Source organism: Dermacentor andersoni, chromosome 1, assembly GCF_023375885.2.
Source record: "Dermacentor andersoni chromosome 1, qqDerAnde1_hic_scaffold, whole genome shotgun sequence".
Lineage (NCBI taxonomy): Eukaryota > Metazoa > Arthropoda > Arachnida > Ixodida > Ixodidae > Dermacentor > Dermacentor andersoni.
The window spans coordinates 26,178,319-26,204,091 of NC_092814.1; the positions used below are offsets into that span (position 1 = coordinate 26,178,319).

The 25,773-nt window shown below is 48.5% G+C and overlaps 1 protein-coding gene and 1 non-coding gene across 2 annotated transcripts in view; one reads left to right on the plus strand and one right to left on the minus strand.

Moving 5' to 3' along the window:
* Positions 1–24,288, minus strand: part of LOC126545229 (neuropeptide F receptor-like) — a 334,942-nt gene extending 310,654 nt beyond the window's left edge. Inside the window, exon 1 of the mRNA XM_055061259.1 lies at positions 24,215–24,288. The gene's annotated coding sequence lies outside the window, so the exon portion shown is untranslated. The remainder of the gene's footprint in view (positions 1–24,214) is intronic.
* Positions 21,170–21,242, plus strand: TRNAS-AGA (transfer RNA serine (anticodon AGA)). The gene has a single exon. It is a non-coding gene; the product is annotated as a tRNA-Ser (tRNA).
* Positions 24,289–25,773: the final 1,485 nt, after the last annotated feature.

Here is a 25,773-nt window from a genome sequence, read left to right on the forward strand (position 1 = left end):
GACCCTACTTGTTTCGCAGTGAGGTGGGGCGCTATAACGTAAAACTATTCCAAACTTTTCTATTCTAATTCTGCAATCAGCCCTCCACGATGGGTCAAAAACATTTTGGGACCACCCCCACTTTACCTGTCTGTGACGCGACGTCACGAAAACCGTGATAGCTCCCCATCTGATACGACGTGTACAGACTGATTATGCATTATTTGATCGAAAAAAAAAAAAGATAGTTATTTCTGATTCGAACCCCTTTCGCCATTAGCCCTCGGCTATTGGTCAAAGTTTTCGGGCTGCACCCACTTCACCTGCCTGTCACGCGACGTCACACAGCCGCAAAAAGTCACGCGTCAAAGTGACGTGCAGGCGATAAAGATGCATTAGTATGACGACAAAACTGAATTTTCGTCGGAATAGACACAGCCTGCCCTGTTCTGAAAGGAATAAACGATGGCTTCCACCGATCGCTCAGGCACTGGTGACTCTCACCTGCCGGAGAGCACGGGTTTAATTGCGTATAAAAAAACTTTTTGCGTGGCTGTGTAACGTTTTCGAGCACTTTCGGCACGCTTACGACGCAACGAGCTATGGAAAGAAGAATGATAGGTGTAACGTTAAGGGATAAGAAAAGAGCAGATTGGGTGAGGGAACAAACGCGGGTAAATGACATCTTAGTTGAAATCAAGAAAAAGAAATGGGCATGGGCCGGACAAGTAATGAGGAGGGAAGATAACCGATGGTCATTAAGGGTTACGGACTGGATTCCAAGGGAAGGGAAGCGTAGTAGGGGGCGGCAGAAAGTTAGGTGGGCGGATGACATTAAGACGTTTGCAGGGACAACATGGCCACAATTAGTACATGACCGTGGTAGTTGGAGAAGTATGGGAGAGGCCTTTGCCCTGCAGTGGGCGTAACTAGGCTGATGATGATGATGATGACGACATCGTTCTGCCAACTCTTCTTTGCCGAGTATTCGTTTCAGCGTCATTCTTAAGCTTCCGTTGCATGCCGCCGCTGTTTTCGACGAGCCACCGCAACCTAAGTAAGGAAAAAGCGGACCAACCGCAGACGCCGGCATCACCCTCTTGATCCGGTTATCGATTTTCAGTGCAGTAGCTCAGCCCCATCGAATCCCTCTCCACTTGAGCGGGCTCCTCGCCTCTTGTCAGCCAATTAGACAAGAGAAGCCGCTCAGTGTAGGCAACGTTATTCGTTTTTCAAGCAAACAAAAGGGACCTCCTATGAATGAGGAGAGCGTTTGATTGGTCTATTCAGACAACCCTGCGGGTGACCGCCCGATCTTTGTGTCGGCGGTTAACCAAATTTGACGTCAGGAGATTGGATTAAAAACATATTGGAATAGTTTTACGTTATGTGGCCCGTGGTTGCGGCCATGGCTAGCAGCTTAACAGGCTGCATGACCCAGCACGTGCCTTGAAGCCATAAACAGCTGCTGGCCCATTTGAAACGTTGAATTTCATTGCGCATTCATTTTTCTTATTAAGCGCAGCAATGAGTTGTGATGCCGACGATAACAGCGGCGCGGCAGCGTCCTAGCAGGAAGGCACGTTCGAAACGATGACGAAGTTCGAAAAGAAAGGAAAATGAAATGGTTCGTTAGGAAATGCGGACTATGGGCACATGCCTTTCGGTGCAGAGGACTTTATGTTGATTTATTCGAGATGGCTGCGCGCAGCGGCTTCCTAAAAAGTATGGTGCGCCAGTTTTGTAAAAGAAAGACGACTATTTTTAAAGCCGTATATGTGCAATATTTGCAGTATGGCAGTAATGTGCGCTCTCTCAACCTCTATACCACGCTAAGGGCGTTCGAGATTGTTAGCTGTTTTGCATTGGGCTCAAGATACGTGTTTTCATGTTTTAATTGTGTATGAAGTCCTTGCCGTAGAATGTTTCTTGTTTCTTAGCATTCGACATATATAATACTGTTTCGTTGACAACCATTGTTTTGATGACCTACATTAATACCAGAGAAAGTCGCTGTGTTAGATCAGCAAAATTTGCATTATACGAAGGAACGTAGCATCTACATTCAAAGACTTTGAAGGTTCCCGTATTGCTTGCCTTCTGCCTCTGTCATTCTACGTATTGCAGGAATCTCCACTATTTCTCCTTCAAGATACACTCTGCAGCCAAATGACATCATGTATATTCAAAGGCAAATTTTCAAGTATCAGAAGATGATTGCAAGGTTTCGAAGACAGCAGGTGAATAACCTCAGCACAGTCGAAGTGCATAATTGGCTGAGACACCAATATCTTGCAGCTGTTTAACGAGGGACTCACTCGATTTATATTAGAGACGACGATGTTAGTGCGTGCGTAATTGCTTCTGCAGCCATTTCATTTTGGCATGCAACCATTCACATATTTTTGTTACCTTATTTCGCCCTCCGTTTTAGCAGTACAAGAAACAGCGTCATACTTATTCGTTCTAAAATCATTTCATTTCCAGTAAATAATTGGTGGCTTCTTTGTGCAGTTTATTTTTCCTTATCTGAATACTTGCAACACATCTTGTGTCTGTTGTTACGCTCGTGTAAAGTTGATTTCCATCAAGCCACTTGGAGGAGGCGCTGCGATCGCCGAGGAGTGTAGACGTGCTCGCGTCGGCTCCGTGTTCGCGAAATGATTCTGCAGCATTTTCTTGCGAATTGTGGCATAATTTTTACACCAGTCGATCCGTGAAGATACCAGGACTCCGTAGACGCCTCATTTTCAGGTGGGACACTCCATTTCCCTGTGCTACGGACATTTTCCTGTGCTGCGAACATTCTTGTGAATCGCCCACGCCGCCGCCGCGCGTGCACGCCAGGCGCACCGGATGCGTGGCGCGCACTCGAGCGAGCTCCGTAACGCCGATCAAGTTTCTCTGCCCCAGCAACGAGCATGGAGCTCGAAGTGGCCGCCGAGACGGGCTGGCGAACAACTCGCCTTCGCCAACCGGCGAAGCTGAGGGACGACTCTTCACCCCAAACTGACCCCACCCAAACCTCAAGCACTTGTTCTCGCTCCAAGACCAGGCCACCAGTCAAAGCACAAGTTCTCAAGGCTGGACGCATGCCTCCGCTACCTTCCAACCAAATCAAGATTATAATTCGCCCCAAGGGTGCCCTCAACATCGCCAAAATTGGTGGTCCTACCGTGACTACAGCCGTTCTCCAAGCCGCACAGCTCAGCCCAGCAGATATTCAAGAAGACACCGTGTGCCCCAACTCTCAACAAAACATTGTCGTTGTCAGTACGCCAAGTCTGCAGAACGCCGACCGGTATGTCTGCATAAAATCCATTCAAGTCAATGGGGTCACGCACGATGTTAACGCGTATGAGACGGCCGCCGAAGACACCACGAAGGGAGTCATCCGCGGAATCCCCCTCTCTGATACCCCACAGCAAATCAATGCCAATATCGTCAATACCCGCAACCCCCTCGCACTAGCCGCAAAACGCATTGGAACGACAACCAGCGTTGTTATCGCCTTCAGTGGCCCCGACGTGCCATATCTGGTCCGGTACGGAGCTACCTTAATCCCATGCTCATTATTCCGCAAGCAAATAGAAATTTGCTACCAATGCGGCCGCCTCGGACACCGCATGGATGTCTGCCCTTTTCCCAATAACAAGATCTGCCGAGGTTGCGGAGTCCGCAACCCACCTCCCGATCACACGTGTAACCCCAAGTGCTCACTGTGCGGCGGCGCTCATCTTACAGCGGACAAATCGTGTACGGCTCGCTACAAGACACCGTACGTTATTCGCAAGCGCATTGGGGAACGCCGAGCTGCAATGCAAGCCACCCTTCAAGAAAGCGACTTCCCGCCCTTGATCTCCAAGCCCCGCTCCAGATCCCGGTCTCCATCACGCTCGAGGCAACATTGTTCCCGGACCCCTTCACGTTCGAGACAGCGCCGTTCCCGATCCAGATCTACCTCTACCCCACCCGCCAAGTCTCCTACTAACAAGGTGAGCTTCGCAGAAGCCCTTAAGGGCGCCTCGCGAGAGGGTCGCACCACACCTTCTCCACAGTCCATGAACACCAATGATAACGCAGAAATAGCCCACCTCAAAAAAGAAAATGCCATTATGCGCGACCTAATCCACAAGCTCTCGCAAGAGGTTCACGATCTTAAACAATCCAAGGCCCCCGCTCTTACACCACCCGCCGAAGCGTCCCACTCCTCTAGCCACGATGCTCCACTGACACCAGCCCCCAAAAAGCGGGCCCTCCAAGAGGGAGCCACGGGCCAAGTGCGCTCAGAGGTTAAGGACATGCTAGTCTCACTTCAAAGCACGATGAACACACTCCAGAACGCAGTCGAATCCATGCAACACGCCGTTCTCGCCCTGGCACAGCGCGTCACAAACATTGAAGCCCACTTACAAACTCTCCCCATGCCCGCTCCCCCTGCCCACGAAACCCCGGCACTGCCCATGACGGCATCCCTCAATCCTCATCATGGCCCACACTAACAGAGATACACTTATCTGGCAGTGGAACTGCCGAGGCTATCTCCGCAAACAGCCAGTCATCCGTCAACACCTTCGTACCCTCACCCGGCAACCGGACGTCATCATGATTCAGGAAACCCATATCGATTCGGTCACCCTCCCAGGTTACCAACCTTTCATCCCGCCACATGCTTCTCGCCGCCTCTGCACTTTCGTCCACAAGAGAATTACCGCCATTGAACACAATCTCCACGACCGAAACATCGAACACCTTCTCGTTGAACTTATCCCCACCAGGAGACGTAAGGAAAGTATTTTTCTCCTTAACGTGTACAGCCATCCCTCTGCCAAAGTTCGAAGCCGTTTTCTCACCCTCTTCAAGAAGGCCCTTAACGTAGCTGGCACCAACCCCCTCGTTATCGGTGGAGACTTCAATCTCCCCCACACGGTATGGGGTGTTACGTTTCGCCTACAACGCGCGGTAATGCCGGCGCGGATGCAACGGACGCCGGGGCTTTGTTCAAAACGGCGGACATTTTGGCCTGTTCGACGCCGCCGCAACGCCTACCCGCCAAGCGTGTCCAGGCGTGTTTCAGTGCCACGTGTCTTCGTGTGTGCGTGTGTGTGTGTGTGCCCTCGCTTGTCAAAGCGCGGCAGCCGGGGAGCGGAGTTCCCCGAATGAGGAGCCTGGACGTCTCTCGGCTCAACTGTTCACGCCGTCGTGTGGGTGAAGGTTGGCGATGCGTCACTACACTCGGTTCAGCAGGTCTCTCGGCCCGACAGTTCGCGCCGTCGTGGGCTCCTGCTGCGCCGTCCCGTGACCTTCATCCCGTGACCTTCCCTCCTTCCCTTTTGGACCGCGACGCCGGGAGTATAAGAGCAGCTGCCCCCGGACGCCAAGAGAGAGGCTCCGATTTGTACTGTTGAGTTACGTGCTCTCCCGTCTCTCCACTCCGGTCGACCTGACCGGCCGCTCTTTTGCTATGTTAGAATAAACAAGTTGTTCTGTTACCAGTCTTCTCTTGCTTTGCCGGGACCTTCGGATGCTTCCAGTACCCCAGGCCGCCAGGCCAACGCTACCCTTGGGGCTTGCGACCCATTGGCAATATCGGGCGTCAGCACCGAGACCCCAACAACTCGTGCCAGCGGTGCGATTACAACATCTGGTTGCCAGCGGTGAGATCGCGACAACGGAGGCCAGCAGCGAAGAGATGCGGTTGACTGTATGCTGAGCAGCACAACGACCATCCGGGAGCAGCGCAACGAGCCCTGTGTGATGACTGGTTGCCTGCAGCGGAACGACTGCGCTGAAGTCTTGGCTGCGAGGTTTGGTGAGTGCGGGACTTTCTTCTTCTGAGTTTTGCCAGGCTTTTGTTAGTGTTAGAAACAGAGCTGGTAATTGTGGTTGTCGTTGCTACCGGGTTAGTTTGCGGCAAGACAATAGTAGGCAGTAGAGAAAGCAGCATTCAGAGCAGCCATGGATTTGAAGTCGTTGCGCAAACCGAAATTGTTGGAGCTTGCGAGAGAGTTGGGTCTGGATGTCTCAGACAAACTCAGAAAACCAGAACTGCTAAGGGCTATTCTTGAGTTAGAAGCTGAGGATGACGAGCTGTCGGAATGCCTTGAGACCATTGAGGAGAGGGAGGAGCAAAAAGAGAAACAGGAGCGCGAACGTAAAGAACAAAAAGAGAAACAGGAGCGCGAACTTAAAGAACAGAAAGAGAAAGATGAGCGCGAACGTAAAGAACAGAAAGAGAAAGATGAGCGTGAACTTAAAGAACAAAAAGAGAAAGAAAAAGAAGAGCGCGACCGTCAACACGCGTTGGAAATGAAGCGTCTCGAGTTAGAGATGGAACGCGCTCGTAATGGAAGTCAGGCACACGGTGCAGGAGAACGAGTATTGTTCAAAATGACTGACCTGATGCGGCCGTTTAAGCTTGGAGAGGACATTGGTTTGTTCCTGGTTAACTTTGAGCGAACGTGCGAGAAGCAGGGGTTCTCTCGGGAAACGTGGCCACAGCGCTTGCTCACTTTGCTACCCGGCGAGGCGGCCGACGTAGTCGCTCGCTTGGAGAGAGAGGAGGCAGAGGATTTCGACAAAGTGAAATCGAGTCTGCTAAAAAAGTACCGGCTGTCAGCGGAGGCGTTCCGTCGGAAGTTTCGGGAAAATGAGAAAGGCAAAAGTGAGTCATATACAGAGTTTGCGTACAGGCTTATGTCAAACATGCAGGAGTGGCTCAAAGAAGAGAAAGCGTTTGGTGACCACGAGAAAGTTCTGCAGTGTTTCGGGCTAGAACAGTTTTATAGTCGGTTACCTGAGAACGTGCGGTACTGGGTCTTGGATAGGCCAGACGTTAGTACGGTGGCTAGAGCCGCTGAGTTAGCCGAGGAGTTTGTGACGCGTCGGGCTCGCGGAGCTAAGGACGGTCAAAAGGGTGAATTTGGCTCCAAGTTTGAGAGGCCGAAGTTCACAACCATGAGGGCAAAGGGGGATACACGTAGTGCGGATGCGAGTGAAAGCAGTCCGACCGAACGTAAGGAAACGGCGGCAACCGAAGCCGAACGCAGAAAGCGGTTCGAGACGAGGCAAGCGCGCGTTTGTTATACGTGCCAGAAGCCGGGTCACTTTTCGGCGCAGTGTCCAGAAACAAAAACACAAGTCGTGTTTTTGTCTATATGCAGCACTGACGAGAACATGAAGCTTCTCGAGCCTTACATGCGAGACCTCCTCGTGAACGGGAAAGAGTGCCGAGTGCTTCGCGATTCCGCAGCTACGATGGATGTAGTTCACCCCTCTTACGTAGAACCCGATATGTTCACGGGCGAGTGCGCATGGATCAAGCAAGCAGTGGAAGCTCATAGCGTGTGTCTGCCGGTAGCAAAAGTGCTTATTGAAGGACCTTTCGGAGCACTTGAGACGGAGGCCGCAGTGTCATCTATGCTGCCCCCCCAGTACCCGTACCTATTTTCGAACAGGTCCGATCACCTCCTGCGCGAGAAGGGGCTTTTGTTTGGGGAGGCTAGCGTTCAGGCCTTAACCAGATCGAAGGTTCGGGAGCTCGCTGCAAAGGCGGTAGTTGCGGGGCCGACGTTGTTGAACGATGAAAAAGGGTCAGAGGCGCAGCAAGCTGGTATTCAGAGCACGCCCGAACTGAATAAAATTGAGCCTGTAGCGTTAAAGGCACCAGATACTGGAGAGGAAAATCCCGACACGGGAAAGTTAGAAGAGCTGTCTCCAGATTTGCTCATCGCGCCTACGTCAGACGGACTTAACAGGTTGCTAAAAGTCAGCCGGTCGGCTTTGATAGCCGAGCAAAGGAAGGATGGCAGCCTAGAAAACATACGCTGCATTATCAAGGAAGGTATCGCCAAGAAAAATGCTCGCTTTGTGGAAAGAGGTGGGGTCCTGTACCGGAAGTATCTAGACCGCAGGGGAGTGGAGTTCGATCAGCTGATCGTGCCTCAATGCTATCGTCAGGATCTGTTGCGCTTGTCGCATGGGGGTTCGTGGTCCGGACACCTAGGAGTTAAGAAAACTAAGGACCGTCTCTTGCAAGAGTACTATTGGCCAGGGTGTTTTCGGGACGCAGACCACTTTGTGAAGACATGCGACACCTGTCAGCGGGTGGGCAAGCCAGGGGACAAATCGAGGGCGCCGTTGAAGTTGGTGCCTATCATTACGGAGCCTTTTAGACGGCTCGTTATTGATACAGTGGGACCTCTGCCGGTAACAGCCACGGGGTACCGACACATTTTGACTGTGATCTGCCCCGCGACAAAGTTCCCTGAAGCAGTGCCGCTTAAAGAACTCAGCTCAGTTGAGATAGTCAATGCACTACTGTCCATATTTGCGCGAGTTGGTTTTCCTGCAGAAATCCAGTCAGATCAGGGTACAGTGTTTACTAGCGCTTTGACGACAGCCTTTCTCGAAAGGTGCGGGGTAAAGCTGTTACACAGCTGAGTGCACCACCCCCAGTCGAATTCCGTTGAGAAGCTCCACTCCGTCATGAAGCGCGTGTTGAGAGCATTGTGTTTTGAACATCAAACTGACTGGGAGCTGTGTCTGCCTGGAGTGATGTTTGCTTTAAGAACCGCGCCGCATGCGGCTACGGGGTTCTCGCCAGCTGAGCTGGTGTACGGTCGCTCGCTGCGATCTCCGCTTCGCATGCTTCGAGAATCATGGGAAGGCAGGGGCGACGACCCAGTCGTGGTAGAGTACGTGCTTAAGCTCCTCGAACGCTTAAGAAGGGCACAGGTGTTGTCAGGTGAAGCAATGGCAGAGGCCCAGCAGAGGGCCAAGGTTTATTATGATCGGACAGCCAGGGCCCGTCGTTTTGAGGTGGGCGATGAGGTCATGATATTGCGCACATCGCTAAAGAACAAACTCGACGTGCAGTGGGAGGGCCCAGCACGGATTGTTCAAAAACTGTCGGACGTTAACTACGTGGTGAGTCTGCCAGGAAAGCGGAAAGCACAGCAAGTTTACCACTGTAATCTGCTCAAACCCTATAAGCAACGGGAAGCAGTGGTGTGCATGATGGTAAACGTGCCCGAAGAGCTTCCGGTCGAGCTTCCGGGACTAGGCTCAGTGACGAACAGGAAAGACACCGATCAAGTCATTAGTGACTTAATAAGTAAAGCATCGCTGTCGCCTGAGCAGAAAACCGAACTACACCAGCTCTTACAAGAGTTTCAAGGTCTGTTCTCTGAGAGGCCTGGTAGGACTTCTGTCCTTACTCATGACATAGAACTTACCTCCCCAGAGCCAGTACGATCCAAGGCGTACCGGGTGTCACCCCGCCAGAGCGATATTATGGAGGCTGAGGTAAAGAAAATGCTACAGCTCGGTGTTATTGAAGCGGGTGAGAGTGATTATACCTCCCCTTTGATTTTAGTTGAGGTACCGGGCAAGGAACCTCGTCCTTGCGTCGACTACCGCAGGCTTAATTCCATCACTAAGGATCAAATTTATCCGATCCCTAACATCGAGGAGCGCCTTGAGAGAGTGAGTAGCGCTCAGTTTATTTCCACCCTAGATCTTGTCAGGGGTTATTGGCAGGTTCCACTTACAGAAGAGGCTAGTAGGTATGCGGCGTTCATTTCACCAATGGGGACATTCCGTCCTAAAGTTTTGAGTTTTGGTTTGAAGAACGCGCCATACTGCTTTTCAAGCCTCATGGATAAAGTGTTGCGGGGACAGCAAGAATTCGCTTTACCGTATCTAGACGACGTAGCGATATTCTCCGCATCCTGGCCTGAGCATATGGCCCACTTGCGGGCAGTGCTAACCCGCCTGCGCGATGCGGGCTTGACAGTCAAAGCTCCCAAGTGCCAGTTAGCACAGGCCGAGGTTGTCTACCTCGGACACGTGATTGGTCGGGGTCGTCGCCGCCCCTCTGAAATAAAGGTGGCCGCTGTGCGAGACTTCCCGCGACCGCGCACGAAGACCGATATTCGGTCGTTCTTAGGTGTCGCCGGCTACTATCAGAGGTACATCCCCAGGTATATCGCGGCTCCCTTGACGGATGCTCTAAAAAAGACAGAGCCGCAAACAGTCGTCTGGGAGGAGACGAAGGAAAGGGCTTTTAGCGCCCTAAAGAGCGCCCTAACAAGCCAGCCGGTGCTACGATCGCCCGACTACACAAAAGGGTTCGTTGTTCAGTGTGATGCTAGTGAGCGAGGCATGGGCGTTGTACTGTGCCAACGGGAAAATGGAGAAGTAGAACACCCCGTCCTGTATGCTAGTCGTAAGCTGACGAGTCGTGAGCAGGCGTATAGCGCCACCGAGAAAGAGTGTGCGTGTATCGTGTGGGCCGTTCAGAAATTGTCATGTTACCTAGCTGGCTCGAGGTTTATCATTGAAACGGATCACTGCCCTCTCCAATGGCTGCAGACCATCTCTCCCAAAAATGGCCGCCTCCTGCGCTGGAGCCTCGCTTTGCAACAATATTCCTTTGAGGTGCGTTACAAAAAGGGGAGTCTCAACGGTAACGCCGATGGCTTAAGTCGAAGCCCCTAACGTGGGAATCAGCCTCAAAATTGCTTGTTACTGATGTTTTTCTTCCTGAGGCAGGATTTTTCTTTAACTTATTGCTTTTGTGTAGTGTTTCAAAGTGATGATGTGCTTTCTAGTGCAATTTTCCGATTTGTGGGCGCGTTCTGAGTGCTGCTAAACTACTGTAAGGAACTAGGCAGCAGTATAAAAGGGGAAAGAGCCTGGCAGGGCTTAGTGAGGGTTGTGCCGTGCTTGCTGACTGAGCGGTTGACTTTCAGGCGTGGTTCTAACGCTTGCCGGAAACGAGAACAAAAATGTCAACTCTCCCGAAGTCACTTTGCAGTGTCCTGTGTGCACCTGAACGTGAGAACGAGGCCTTCTCTGTGCGCTGCGCTCAAGAAACGCCAAGGACGCCCAACTTCGGTTATGAGCATCATCGAGCGACATCCCTCCGGACAGCGGATGCAGTCCCCTGACCATCGGGATCTCCTTCCCCCGGCGGGGCGGTCTGTTACGTTTCGCCTACAACGCGCGGTAATGCCGGCGCGGATGCAACGGACGCCGGGGCTTTGTTCAAAACGGCGGACATTTTGGCCTGTTCGACGCCGCCGCAACGCCTACCCGCCAAGCGTGTCCAGGCGTGTTTCAGTGCCACGTGTCTTCGTGTGTGCGTGTGTGTGTGTGTGCCCTCGCTTGTCAAAGCGCGGCAGCCGGGGAGCGGAGTTCCCCGAATGAGGAGCCTGGACGTCTCTCGGCTCAACTGTTCACGCCGTCGTGTGGGTGAAGGTTGGCGATGCGTCACTACACTCGGTTCAGCAGGTCTCTCGGCCCGACAGTTCGCGCCGTCGTGGGCTCCTGCTGCGCCGTCCCGTGACCTTCATCCCGTGACCTTCCCTCCTTCCCTTTTGGACCGCGACGCCGGGAGTATAAGAGCAGCTGCCCCCGGACGCCAAGAGAGAGGCTCCGATTTGTACTGTTGAGTTACGTGCTCTCCCGTCTCTCCACTCCGGTCGACCTGACCGGCCGCTCTTTTGCTATGTTAGAATAAACAAGTTGTTCTGTTACCAGTCTTCTCTTGCTTTGCCGGGACCTTCGGATGCTTCCAGTACCCCAGGCCGCCAGGCCAACGCTACCCTTGGGGCTTGCGACCCATTGGCAATATCGGGCGTCAGCACCGAGACCCCAACAACTCGTGCCAGCGGTGCGATTCCAACAGGGGATATGGCTACTCGACGAAGGCGGCTCAAAACCTCTGGAAAGACTCCCAAGACCTCGGCCTCACCTTCATTACAGACCCCACCTTCCCCACACGCCTCGGTAGTTCCACTTCCCGTGACACGACCCCCGACCTGACATTTACCAAGAACGTCACCAACGCCCAATGGAGCAACACACAACATGATCTCGGTAGTGACCATTCCATCATTGCCATACTTATCCCTCGGATAGCTGCAGTTACCGCCAAACCCCGTGAGTTCACTTGGGTTGACTGGGATGCATTTCGCAAGCATCGATCCGCTGACCAGCACGCGGAACGCATAGCGGACATTGATGCATGGACACGAAATCTCCACTCCGATACCAAAGCAGCCACGCACACCGTTACCACCGATGCCCCCGTCGAGCGCATGGACAGTAGACTGGCCCATCTCCTCGCGGCTAAAACATCCATCCTATCCCGCTGGAAGGGGCAACGTCTCAATAGGCGCCTCCGCGCTAAAATAGCTCTCCTCAATAAGGAAATCGAAGCCCATTGCCTCACTCTGAGCCGTCAGCAGTGGACTGAACTGTGCAATACTGCTGACGGACAGATCCACTGTCCCTCTTCTTGGAAGCTTCTCAGACACCTCCTCGATAGTCAAGCCACCCGCTCTTCCCAACAAGAACGCCTCACTAAACTTCTCTATACAGAAACAAAGAAACAGGGCCGCGCCCAAGTCTTAGACTACCTCACCAACAAGTATCTCCCCGTGGGCCCAGGGCAACCTCATGGCTCCTACACCGGGGCCCCCAACCCCCCACTGGACGAAGACTTTAGTGTCGCGGAGATCCAAGCCGCCCTGCATAAATTAAACAGCCGCTCTGCCCCTGGCCCCGATGGGATCACTAACAAAGCCCTCCGTAATCTGGATGATGCCTCCGTCACCCACCTGACAGATTATATCAATGACTGCTGGCGTAATGGTGCCATTCCGCCGGCCTGGAAAACAGCAAAGGTCATCCTTATTCCCAAACCTGGCAAACCTTCTAGCCTCGATCATCTTCGCCCCATCTCACTTACCTCATGTGTGGGAAAGGTTATGGAGCATGCCTTCCTCACGCGAATTAACACCCATCTGGAAGACACTGCAGCGTATCCTCACTCTATCATTGGCTTCCGGGCCCACCTGTCGACCCAAGACGTCATGCTACAACTTAAGCACCATATACTAGAAGGTAGAACACGTACTACTAAAGCTATACTCGGCCTCGACCTCGAAAAAGCCTTTGACAGCATAGCCCATTCCACCATTCTTGACCGCATCTCACGCCTTAATATCGGTGCGCGCGCTTATAATTACGTCAGAAACTTTCTCTCTAATCGCACGGCCTTCCTTTCGGTGGGGGATCTCCTCTCCGACGCCCAGACTTTGGGCAGCGCGGGAACCCCCCAGGGCTCCGTTATCTCCCCAATGCTTTTTAATCTTGTCATGATCGGTCTTGCCAAGGAGTTGCAGCAAGTGGACGGTGTCACCCACACCATATACGCTGACGATATAACCATCTGGGCCCACCAAGGCAGTGACGGCGAAATAGAGACGGCACTACAATCCGCCATCGAAACAGTCGAGACCTATATCCAAGGCACGGGGCTTCGCTGCTCCCCAGCGAAGTCCGAACTCCTCCTCTACAGGCCTACTCTTCGTGGCCGCCGTCCAAAATACTCCACTGCTAAACGCCATTACGAAGACATTGCGCTTCATCTCACGGATGGCAGCCCCATACCCCTCGTCACCAATATCCGTGTGCTCGGCTTGCTAATAGAGGCGAACGGAGCGAATGGCATGGCCTTTGCCAAAATCAAGATGAATACAGCCAACACCATGAGACTTTTGAAGCGGGTCTCCAACCGCCGTGGGGGTATGAAAGAGGAGAATCTGCTCCGATTAATCCAGTCATTCGTAATTTGCCACATCACCTACGTTGCTGCGTATCTAAACTGGTACAAGGCTGAACAAACCAAGCTCAACATCCTCCTACGCGGTGTCTATAAACAAGCCCTCGGCCTCCCCGGTTGCACCAGCACTGACCTCCTCCTTCAACTAGGCGTCCATAACACACTGGACGAGCTCATCGAGGCCCAGCGTCGCTCTCAGCTGGAGAGACTCACTCTCACAGCGACGGGTCGCCATATCCTCACCTCGCACGGCATCACCTACCACCATCAACACGGCCATAAGCACCAGATCCCCTCCACCATACGAGCTTGGATTCACGCCGACCCTATCCCCAGAAACATGCACCCCGAATACAACCACGCACGTCGCACAGCACGTGCCACGGTTCTCACCAAATCCCTTACTCGCCACGACTTATTTCCGCGTATTATGCATTACTTGCATTTCGCAGTTTCTTCCCGTTTTCATGTTTCTGCCAGCTTTCTCACAATTTTGCTGCAATAATTTCCTTGTCTGCTGTTTTCATGTTCTTCGCTGTCCTGCAAGCTTATTGGTATTGAAAGAGCATGACAGCTTTACTCCTTTGGTATGAATTATGAGAAACACAGTATCACAAACAATAAAGTTGTACTTCCTCATTAAGTTTACATGATTATTGTGCTAATTTACAGCTTGAACCATAAAGAATAGTAATAGAAATAAAACTAACAAAGTGATAAAACAGAACAGTGCACCCGTCGTCGCAACGTATAAACAACGATGCAAGCAGCTGCATGAAATCACTCAACGATGCATGCGCGCACGCACGCACGCGCGCACACACACACGCACACACGCACACACGCACACATGCGCACACACACACACACACACACACACACACACACACACACACACGCACACAAATTCAAGGCTAGTCCATCCTGCGAAGGTGGATGACCGGCAGAGCTGTAAATATCGTGGCAAAGAAACTTGTGCTACAAACTTTATTGCATCGCTCATTGCCACTTACTAACGCCAGTGACAATGGCTTTGTGGTCACCATGATATACACTGATCGGCATACTCGCAACTGCTGATACATTGCGTTTAAACAAAGATTTCGGAAAGCCAAGAAGTCGACGGACGACAGCTACCCCTTGTTTATGTACAATTTAAGAGTGAACTTAACCGAATGGTTAAAAGGCACTGAGTCCTACAGTGACCGGGACTCCTTAGTGGAGAGGATTCGGTTAGAGCAGTTTTGCAACTGTCTCCCAGTGCAGGAAAGGAATTGGTTACAGTACCGGGGCGGCGTACTTTTTGCGACGAAAGCGGCCGCACTCGTCGAGAAGTACTGATCACGATGACAGCTTAGCAGCCTAGGCGTTGATAGGGCCTACAATATCAAAACAAGTGCGTATAACCGTTGTGTGAAGCACCCATCGAGCCCTCGAGTTGAGAGAGAGGAAAAATAAAGGTCCCTTCAGGTAAAAATGAAACCAAGGAATACAGTGAACCGAGTGAAAAAGTGACCAACGCGCAAAACGCAAAGAACGCTTTTGAGACTAGGAAGACGCTCATGTGCTACAAATGCAATGAGCCGGGTCACACAGTGGTTACCGGAACAAAGGAAAGGGTTGCGTTTTCTCATGTCAATGACTGCGAAGAAGTTGCTGGAGCCTACATGCATGACCTGGTAGTAAACGGGAAACTGCAGGGCTCTGTGCGACTTGGCGGCAAAAATGGACGTTGTCCATCCATCGTATGTGTCGCCATCCGACTACTCTGGCCAATGTGCATGGATCCGCCAGGTGATGGAAGAAGAGAGCATGAGCTTGCCAATCACGATAGTGGTCGTCGAGGGTCCTTTCGGTGAGCTAACAACAGAAGTTGCCTTTTCAGGAAAGCTCTCTAAATGCCATCCATACGTGTTCTAAACAGATCAGATATGAACGTTAGCAGTGTGTTCCAAGAAGCTGGTTGGTTCATCTTTAGAATAAAAAACAGAAACAGCGCGACACAGGACGAGCGAGTAGAGAGCACAGCACAGAGCGCTGTCCAGAGCTTTGTCTTGTGCCTTTTGTCCTGTGTCCTCTGCTTGTGCCACAGTGGCACAAACCCATGCTGGGAGACAGAGCGTCGGTTTCGATGCTTTTCTAGCAGGGTTATTGCACCAAAATGGGCACATACGCAGAAGAACATACGCAGTAGCCCAAGGATGTATAAGGAAAGCGTATAGCATAGGCACAACGAAACATACGCGGAGTCTAAACAGCTTCTGTGTATGACGCTGCTTTCTGCAATGAGCATTCAGCTACCCAATAGAGAGTTTTAGTTTAGGGGACGGAAGGCGTTGGGGCCCCTAGCGCTTGGGTGCGCTTGCGTTTGGGTACGCAAGCCGAAACACGTTATATGTTAGCGGCCCGAAACGCAAGCCGCACTGAGGTCGCATGCGCTCGCAGCGCCATCAGCGTCTGATCGTTGCTGCGTTATCATTTTTTAAAATATGAAATCAAGCATATGAAGTAAAGTACGTTGAACTATTTTTTATTAAAAGCAGTTAATATATACAAAAACGATGTCTGTTGACACTAGGTAAAAGATTTATAATATTATCTACGCGCCTACGTTACGACTCAGGCCGAGCCGAAGCAATCCAAACATGCGTTTGGTAAACTGTAGTTAGGCGTTTCGTGCGGCATAATCCATGTGGTCTGTGTTTTGTTTATTTAGAGCCTCCTGCAAATTTTGACATGCCGTTGTTGCGGCGACAGCGTGCCGGTGTGTTCTGCGACCAGCTTCGTTACCGCGCACGTCCTTGCCGGCGCAGTCATGTTCTCCGTCTGTGTGGCAGGATGGGTGGCTTGTCTCTGCAGGTCTCGCTTCTCGCAAGTTCTCGTACACCGCGAGAATCACGTGGGTAACGTGACCTCTTAGGGGCAGCGATGTTTTGGCCGCCCCAACAACCCAAGGACGCAAGTAGACGTGGCGGTCTGCTCATACGCAGTACCGTCGCCCCTAGTTCTTGCGTACGCAAGCCGCTTGCGTACCCTACACTAGAACTCTCTAATGAGGCAGTAGCTCGTACGCATCGGCTAGGTAAATTTTCATCCAGTCGATCTCTTCCTGTACCAGTCAAGTTTTCGAACTTTAAGATCTGGCAAATTATTTTTACCGGCAGAAGCAAAATGAAATGTTTTGGCGTAAAGGTTACAGAAGATTTTAGCCTGGCAACTCGGACTTCGCGTCAAAAACTATGGCAGGCAACTGGAGAGAAGTTCGCTCTCCGTCAGAACAAGTTGTTTATAAAGAATAAATGTTACATCTACATTTCAGTATCATATAGCATCTGCTGATATCACATAAATAACGAAACATCTTCACACAGCCATGACAGTAACAACCCGCCAGCCGAACAGCCCCCTGCGTAGCCACCTCTTTGTGGTCATGGGCCTACAAATAGCATATGTGTTTTATTCTCTAACACTCGTAGTATTGTCAATAAGCGTGATCATTTGCAAATCCCGTTGACAGGTACAGTGCAGACATAGTGGTCCTCACATAAACCTGGCTGAATTGTAAGATATCTAATGATAAAATACTAAACTGCAAAAAGGATTTCACTATACATCGATGTGACCGTGGTGACCGAACAGGAGGAGGCATTCTAATAGCGGTCGCTGACTAGCTCCAGTCTTCACACGTGCCACTTCTTTCATATGTAGAAATAACATACGCCTATATTCGCATTAATCATCGAGATACATTCCTTTGCGCACGCTATCATCCTCCATATACTCTAACATCATTTTGTATTGACCTTCACGAGGTACTCAACCTGAATTTTAGTTAGATTTCCTTTTTCGACACTTTTTTTCAGGTGCTAATTTTAACCTGGCAAAAATAAGTTCGTCGGGTGCATTGCCATCCACACTGAATTCGTCTTCAGACACCACTAGGTTTCATAACCTTGTGTGCGGACTTAAACTTCGCTCAGCTACTTACTCAACCAACCCGTACCACACTTACTTACACAAATATTCTTGATCTTGCTCTAACTACACCTCCTGAACTAGTTCATGCATTGACATATCTGCCAGGTCTCAGGGACCACTCCTTCATTGACTTTGAGCATAAAACACTGACAGGCGTATGTGACCTAATCACAAATTTATCAGAGATTACTCGAAACCAGAGTTTTCCTCGGTAAATGTAGAACTGGAAATTTTTTTAGATGAGTACATGCCAAACTTTGCTAACCGTACTGTGGAAACGAACTGGTAGCTTTTTAAAGAAAAGATTCACATTCTTGGGCAAAACTACATACCAATACGCGTAATATCAGGCAAGCATCGTTCCCCATTGTTCACTGCCTCATTAAAACGTATTTTAAGCTTTAAAAAAACGAGTTTTAGCACAGCCAAAATGGAGGGCTGTCCTTATCACTGTGATTTATATCGCGTCATAGCTTAAGATTATTAAAAGGCACTGAAAGACATCAAACATGTATTTTTACACAGCACGCTTCCGTCATTCTTGACTTAACGCCAAAAAAATTTTGAACATCATTGCTGGTCCCAGGCATAAAACAATAGCTCTTGACGATGGCAGCGGCGCAGCCGTTCTTTCATCACAGTGTCTTCAAGTGCTCAATGACGTTTTTTATAAAGTTTTTCTTCAGCAATCATCTGTTTCCCTCGCTTGTTTTAACCTAGTGCAGAATAACTTATTTGACCCAATTTTAATTGACAGTTTTGGTGTGCAGGCTCATTAATAATTTCAAGGTTTCTTCGTCTTTAGGAATTGACGACATAAATCAATATTTTTAGAGAATACAAATGTTTATTTTTCCATTTACTTGTATGCACTGTTTTCGTAGTTTGGATTTAGGACAGTTGCCCGGGGACAGGAAGATGGGTAAGGTGGTACCAATATTCAAGCCTGGTGATACTCATTGCGCCACCAATTACAGACATATATTGTTAACGAGTATCCGATGTAAAATGCTTGTACATGTCATATCTTCTAACTGGCTTAAATTCCTTGTAAATCATTCATTCTCTTCCTTATCAGCATAGCTTTCGAAAATCATTTTCGTGTGAGACGCAGCTAATTTCCTTCACCCACGACTTACCTGACGCATTAGACGAGGAACGTTTCATTGACTGCATATTCTTAGATTTTCAGAAAGCTTATTAATCACCAACTACTTTGCTTAAAGCTTAGCAACATGAATATTTAGCCTAATATTATTTTATAGATTGAGAGTTTTTTGTGGAATAGAACTCAATCCGTCACTGCTAACAACGCTGATTCTTCAACATGTTCTGTTGCGTCAGGCGTGCCTCAAGGTTCGGTGCTAGGGCCGTAATTATTCCTAATATATGTTAATGATTGCCAAATTCTAATGACTCCACAATCAGGCTTTTCGCAAACAACGGCGTCATTTACCGAGGAATCACTTGTGTTTCAAACTCGCCCATAAGTCAATGTGATTTAGATAATGTATCTAGTTGGTGTAATACTTGTCTGATATTAAACAATGTAAGGTTATGCGCGTTTCACACAGGTCTCCTATCGCGAATCTTAGTGCGTACCATATTTCAGACTCTGTACTTGAACAAGCAACAACTTATAAATATTTAGGGGTTCATATAACTGCTAATCTTTCATGGCAACTGCATGCCGATTCTATTGTTAAAAATGATAACCACATGCTCGATCACTTGTATCATAACTTTTCTATCACTCAAGTTTCATTAAAGCTACCACTCTACAAAACCCTAGTGCGATCGAAATTAGAATACACATGCTCTGTGTGGGACCGAGGCCTCGAAACCTTTACTAATAAATTAGAATCGGAACAGAATCGAAGTATCCGTTTTATATTGTGCGACTTCTCCCGCATTGCTAGCGTAACTGCAATGAAAGGTATCTTGAACCTGCCTAGTCTTTCCCTTGGTAGAAGATTCTCGTAAATGTTAACCTATCACAAGATTTATTACCACAATTGTACGCTAAAAGGGGAGCTTTTCGAGCGATGATTCACATCGCCACGCAAAGGTCATCGCTATAAGGAATGCATTCCACACTGCCGAACTAATGCGTACTTTAACACTTTTGTGCCAAAGACGGCTAGATTGGAACCACCTGCCTACCTCGGTTCCCGATATTTCTGACACGTGTTTAATTAAAACTGCCGCTCAAAACTACGTGTTTACCTAATGTGCCTTGTTATTAATCTGATATTGCATTTCACGAAAACCTATGCTTTTTGGTTGCTGTATACCATATTCTTTTCTTTCTGCTGCATTATGACTGTACTTTTCTTTTTTTTTATTCCACTCACTTCTGAAACGCCCCCTGGGCATTGAATGTATTGTAATAAATAAATAAATAAATAAATAAATAAATAAATAAATAAATAAATAAATAAATAAGCTTTCCTTGAGACGTTGAATTTATTTACTGAGTAAAGCACATAACTAGACATAATTTTTGTCGTTTTTTGCCATCAAAGGGAAAACAAAGAACCCATCTATGTTTTACGGGGCAGTGTACATTTATTTTTCGTGGAAGTGAAAATTGATTATTGGCTGTTGAATAAAGCACGTACTAGAATTTCTTCTCTCCACCATGGCGATGGTGAGTGCATAACAACGACAAGGGGACCACAACGACGACAACGGCCGCGCTATGACGACAATGACGACAAATGAGTGCCTGACACCGAAACATTGTTGAGTCACATCTAATATAACGCTGAGAATTAGTACTGCTTTGCGAACCACCACGTTTGACAAGGAAAGGCGGGCTAGTTGATGGTCAATATTGGAATGCATTATGTAACCGCGCAAACAACAACGGACGAAGAAGGAAACACACAGGACAAGCGCGGAACTCAGATTTACTCCAGGAAAGCCACACATTTATACATAAACGAGAAGAAAGGGGGTTAACCGAGGGGCCCGATTTTTATTAGTCATATCATAAGAAGCCAACAAACATTGACACCAAGGACAACATAGGGGAAATTATTTGTGCTTAATAAATTAAATAAAGAAACGATAAATTAATGGAAATTAAAGTGGATGAAAAAACAACTTGCCGCAGGTGGGAACCGAACCCAAAACCTTCGTATTTCGCGTGCGATGCTCTACCAATTGAGCTGCAGCGGCGCCGTTTCCCCATCCCCTTCCTTGGGTATTTATGTGCCCTAGTAGAACCCATGGAGCGTTAGCCAGCGCCACCACTCACAGACCTTGACGGCGGTCGTGGAACGTCCTTTTTGCCACAAGCGTCACGAGAACGTGATCTTTTTGGATGAAGGCAACTGGTCAATAAACCCACACATGCTACCTGGAGGCATCAATGTTGCCGGATTCAAGACCCTCGTTATGTAATAAACGAGAAGAAAGGGGGTTAGCCGAGGGGCCCGATATTTATTAGTCATATCATAAGAAGCGAACAAACGTTGACACCAAGGACAACATAGGGGAAATTACTTGTACTTGTGTACTTGTGTACTTTACTTGTGGCACATAACTACCCAAGAAAGTGGATGGGGAAACGGCGCCGCTGTAGCTCAATTGGTAGAGCATCGCACGAGAAATGCGAAGGTTGTGGGTTCGGTTCCCACCTGCGGCAAGTACTTTTTTCATCCACTTTAATTTCCATTAATTTATCGTTTCTTTATTTCATTTATTAAGCACAAGTAATTTCCCCTATGTTGTCCTTGGTGTCAGTGTTTGTTGGCTTCTTATGATATGACACATTTATACATGTATCATAATCACACTTGATAATCATCAGACAACCATCACTCGACATTGACATGCGGGCGTGAGTGGCACAAATTTCTATGTAAACAATTTAACTCTTTTTCACTCAGTGACACTGAAGAGCTGCTTACGCAGCTGCCAGATTGCATTTTTATACAGTAAGCTTCATAGATTTCTCGGCTTAGTTGTGACGCAAACATCTTCAAGACTTTGGTGTAGCGGAACCTAGGCATGTCATTACGACAGTGGCGGCAATGGTTAGCCAGTTTGCCACCCCTCGCCAACCCTTCTACTCCTGCGCGGTGCTCCTGCAGTCTGACGTTTAGACACCGTCCCGTCTGCCCTATGTAGCTGTTGCCACAAGAGAGGGGTATCTGGTACACTACCCCTATTTTGCATGGGACGAACCTGACAACGTGCTTGATACCACATTCATTTCTTTTTTTCCTTTCCATGCACCATGTTGCACATGCCCGCCAGTTTCTTGGGCGCCGTAAAAACCACCGGGACTTCACATTTTTCAGCCACCTTTTTGAGGAGGTGAGAGATTTGGGGGTAGTACGGGATGGCAACAGGTCTTCGGCGTTGCGGCTCTTCCCTTGGGCGGACTCCTGATGGGCCCCACGCTTTCTTATTAAGGGCTTCTAGCACCGAGGTGACCATATCACAGTAAAATCCTGCGCTGTGCAGTCTTTGCAGCTGTAAAAACGCGCTATGTTGCATTTCATGCTGGCAGGACTTATCTAGAGCAGCACGCAGGCAGTTTTTTGCTATTCTCATTTTGACAAGCTTCGAATCAGCAGACTGGTAGTTTAAAATACCTTTTATTGAGCGAGGCTAATACCTCCAGCACGCATGGGATCCAGCAATAACAATGCAAATGTCCAGGAACTGCAGGCATCCATGCGAAGGCAGCTCAAAAGTGAAACTCAACCTAAAGGCGCTCTCACGCGAAATTTCAAGAACACGGTTCACTGCAGTTGAACCCCCTCCCTTCGATACCCCTTTAAACAATAGCATAATCGTCAACATACCTGAAAATCTTAGGCGAGAAGGCTTCGTCAAGGCGTTCAGCAATTCGCTTGTCAAAATATGATAAAAATATGTCACTTATAAAGGGGCAATACAGGAACCAATGCATACCCCGCGCTTTTGGCAGAAGGGGTGGCAAACTGGCTGACCATTGTCGCCACTGTCGTAATTGCACGCCTAGGTTCAAATGCATTGAAAATGTTTGCGTCACAACTAAGTCGAGGAATCTGTGAAGCTTACTGTATAAAAATGCAATCTGGCAGCTGCGTAAGCAGCTCTTCAGTGTCACTGAGCGAAAAAGAGTTAAGTTATTTACATAGAAATTTGTGCCACTCACACCCGCATTTCAATGCCGTGTGATGGTTGTCCGATGATTATCAAGTGTGATTATGATACACGTATAAATGTGTGGCTGTCCCGGAGTAAATCTGAGTTGAAGTTCCGCGCTTGTCCTGTGTGTTTCCTTCTTCAGCCGTTGTCGTTCGCGCGGGTACATAATGCATTCCACGTTTAACTACGGGCTTGCTTTATGCCAAACTTTATCTCCGTGTTTTGCAGCGTGCCCGTGAGAACGATTTAAAGCAAGCTTTTACGGCAAAACTCCGATTTTCTAAGACAATACTGTTTTGCGGAGTAAAAGACCATGGGCGTAAAAACAGAACAGCAATTTAAACGTAATACCACATCATTTCACGACTCTTTTAGGAGTAATTTCCGTCCCAGAAAATCGGACACCGTTGGTAAATGGGAGATTAAAAAATTTTCAGCCCCAATAGCACTTCAAAAGATTACATAAAGGGCTTATAGTAATGTATGAGCTCCTGCCTTTTAGAAGCTCGACAAAAGCGTAAGACGAACTTCAGTTCTTTGAATCCGAAGAAACCTATAAAATAATGAAAGAGATCGGAATTGTTCTCAATAGTCACATTTGAAAGGTAAATTAATCATAAAGCATGAATATCCAGATGTCTCCCTTCAGCTAAGCTGCATAACGCTGAATGTTGTAGTTAAGTGCTTGAAACCGAAATATCCCAACAAAAGGACAACAGCGTACAAAGGATCACTAATGTATCGGCCAATGCGAAAATCGCTAGGTTTTCATATTCTTGAAGCGACATCAATAACTTCACATTGTTGAATGTAGATACGGTGATTTCAATAAATTATAGCGCCACGGTCATAGAAAATAAATGAAAAGAATCAGTACTGCAGCTCTTTTTTAAAAACTGCACTAATGGAGCTTTCAGAATTTTTGCTAGCACATACGAGGACTCTCATTTTTTTGAAATCGATAAGCGACCCAGAGGTACTATTGTGCCCCGGTCACTGATAATCTGGATGGCACTTTCTTCTCAGCTTTCTTAAACTGCTTTTTTCTCTATCTTTTCGTATTTGCCGATCTCATTCTGAACTTCGGGTCCAAAATCTGCTTGATGAGAACTATATAAAGTGAACCACACTATAGACTAATATTTTTTCTAACTTTTTTCCCAATAAATTTTTCATTTGGCCTGCTTCATACGTTTTGCATATTGCAATTGAACAAGTCATGGTTCCGTGGTAGGGACGAGGTGTGAATTGGGAGTCAGTTTGCGCACATTAAAAACTCCCTTGCACTCTTACTGTACCTCTTCTTTACTCCTAAATGAACTTAGAAAGTGTGTATCGCCAAAATACAAGGTTTCTTCAGCCGTTCCAGTCCGTAAAGATATTTGTCCCGCTCTAAATTGTTTCGCTAACTGAACTTGAAAAACTATTGCAGAGACTGCTGTAAGTCAGAAGACGCCATGCCTTTGGCTCGCTCACCGTTTGGGCGACGCTTTCGAAGATGTGTCGAGGAGCGTGCTTGCAGAACCAAGCGGTCGGCAGGCATATCCTGTAAGTGGTGTAGGACGTGAATAAAATAACATGGTTGCACATGGTGCACATGCTTCGTGAACTCACCAAAACTTACCTGAACTAACATGTGTAACTAGAGTAACAACTTTACTAATATACTCTGTAAACAAGACAACCCCGCGACAACAGGTGGAATGAAACACGCGCTGCCTTCGCTCCTGGAAAATCCAGGAGAATGGTACAAATAATAAGAAGTCGCAGTTTCGCCCGAAAGGCGAAGCATCGATTGCGATAGCAAATGAGCAGACAGCTATGCAAAGTAATGATAGTGGTTTTATCGGCTGTATATTCTTGCAAACATTCGCTCACTGACTAAATTAACAATAATGGTGTCACGTGCGCACAAGCAACCATGAACACATCTCACTCGATGACCTCGGCAACTCGCCGTCGAAACGATGGAGCTAGGAAGCGCGGCAGCAGCAGCTATAATCGAAAAATTTGGCTAAATGCAGGACATGGTTTGAGACCCGCCTCGGACATTCAAGTACTAGCCGAATGAAGACACTACTTATTATAATTCTGTCATTATTACTGAACAACTCGTAATAAAAAGATCGTCGCATTGCATTATAAGAGGGAAGAGAAAGCTCTTTGTCCAGTTCCATTCGATAAAAAAAAACGAAGTCATTGACGTTACCATGGACAACGACGCGGGTGGTCGAATGATTTCGTTTTCGCTCGACTCTGCGACGCTCGCGCTTTCGCGTTTTAGTAGTTTGGTTATCGCGTAGTGCAGCGCTGTCTTTGCTGGGTGACGAGTCTCACACAATCTACAACTATCAGAAAATTTTACGTGTATGTGATGTTGCGGGATGCCCCAATGCTCCGTGCCACTTCGCCAAGACGAGCTGCAGGGGCGAATTCAAAGCTCTGTCTTGACTCGGTTACCGCATTGCTGCGCGTTCGAATTTCGCCCAGAAAAATGTAGCGCCGTCTGTCGGACACCGTTTCATTCACTGACGGCAGCAAATGGTGGTGATGGCGTATGCAACGTCACCACTCCCCGCTCGGGGTGGGCGATTTGAATCGTGATAAAGGTATGTGGACCCTGCAGACACAATTTTATCGTAAACTAAGCGTTTTATTGGCACGAACGAAGCACCGTGAGGTTTCTGTAACAATGTTGTTACGTGAACGCTCAGTGGATACGCCATTAAGACGGTTTAATTAAAAGGGGTAGCAAGCACTGGCCAACAAGGCAGCTAGCCAACATCAAGCAAGACGCGTCTTCGTCCTCAGATCAGTCAGAAGCCGCTTATGGTTGCATCCCGCTAAATACAAATTTCTCCATCATCTTCTTCGAATATCCCGTAGCATGACTCCGTGCGATAGAAGCGCTGGCCCAGCGCCACCAAGGATCCACGGCAGAGGAAGAGTGGCAATGATTAAGTATCGCGAAAACTAAGGCCTCAAGAAACCTAAATTCAGCACCATTCGATCTAATTGACCGCTGGCTTACGCAC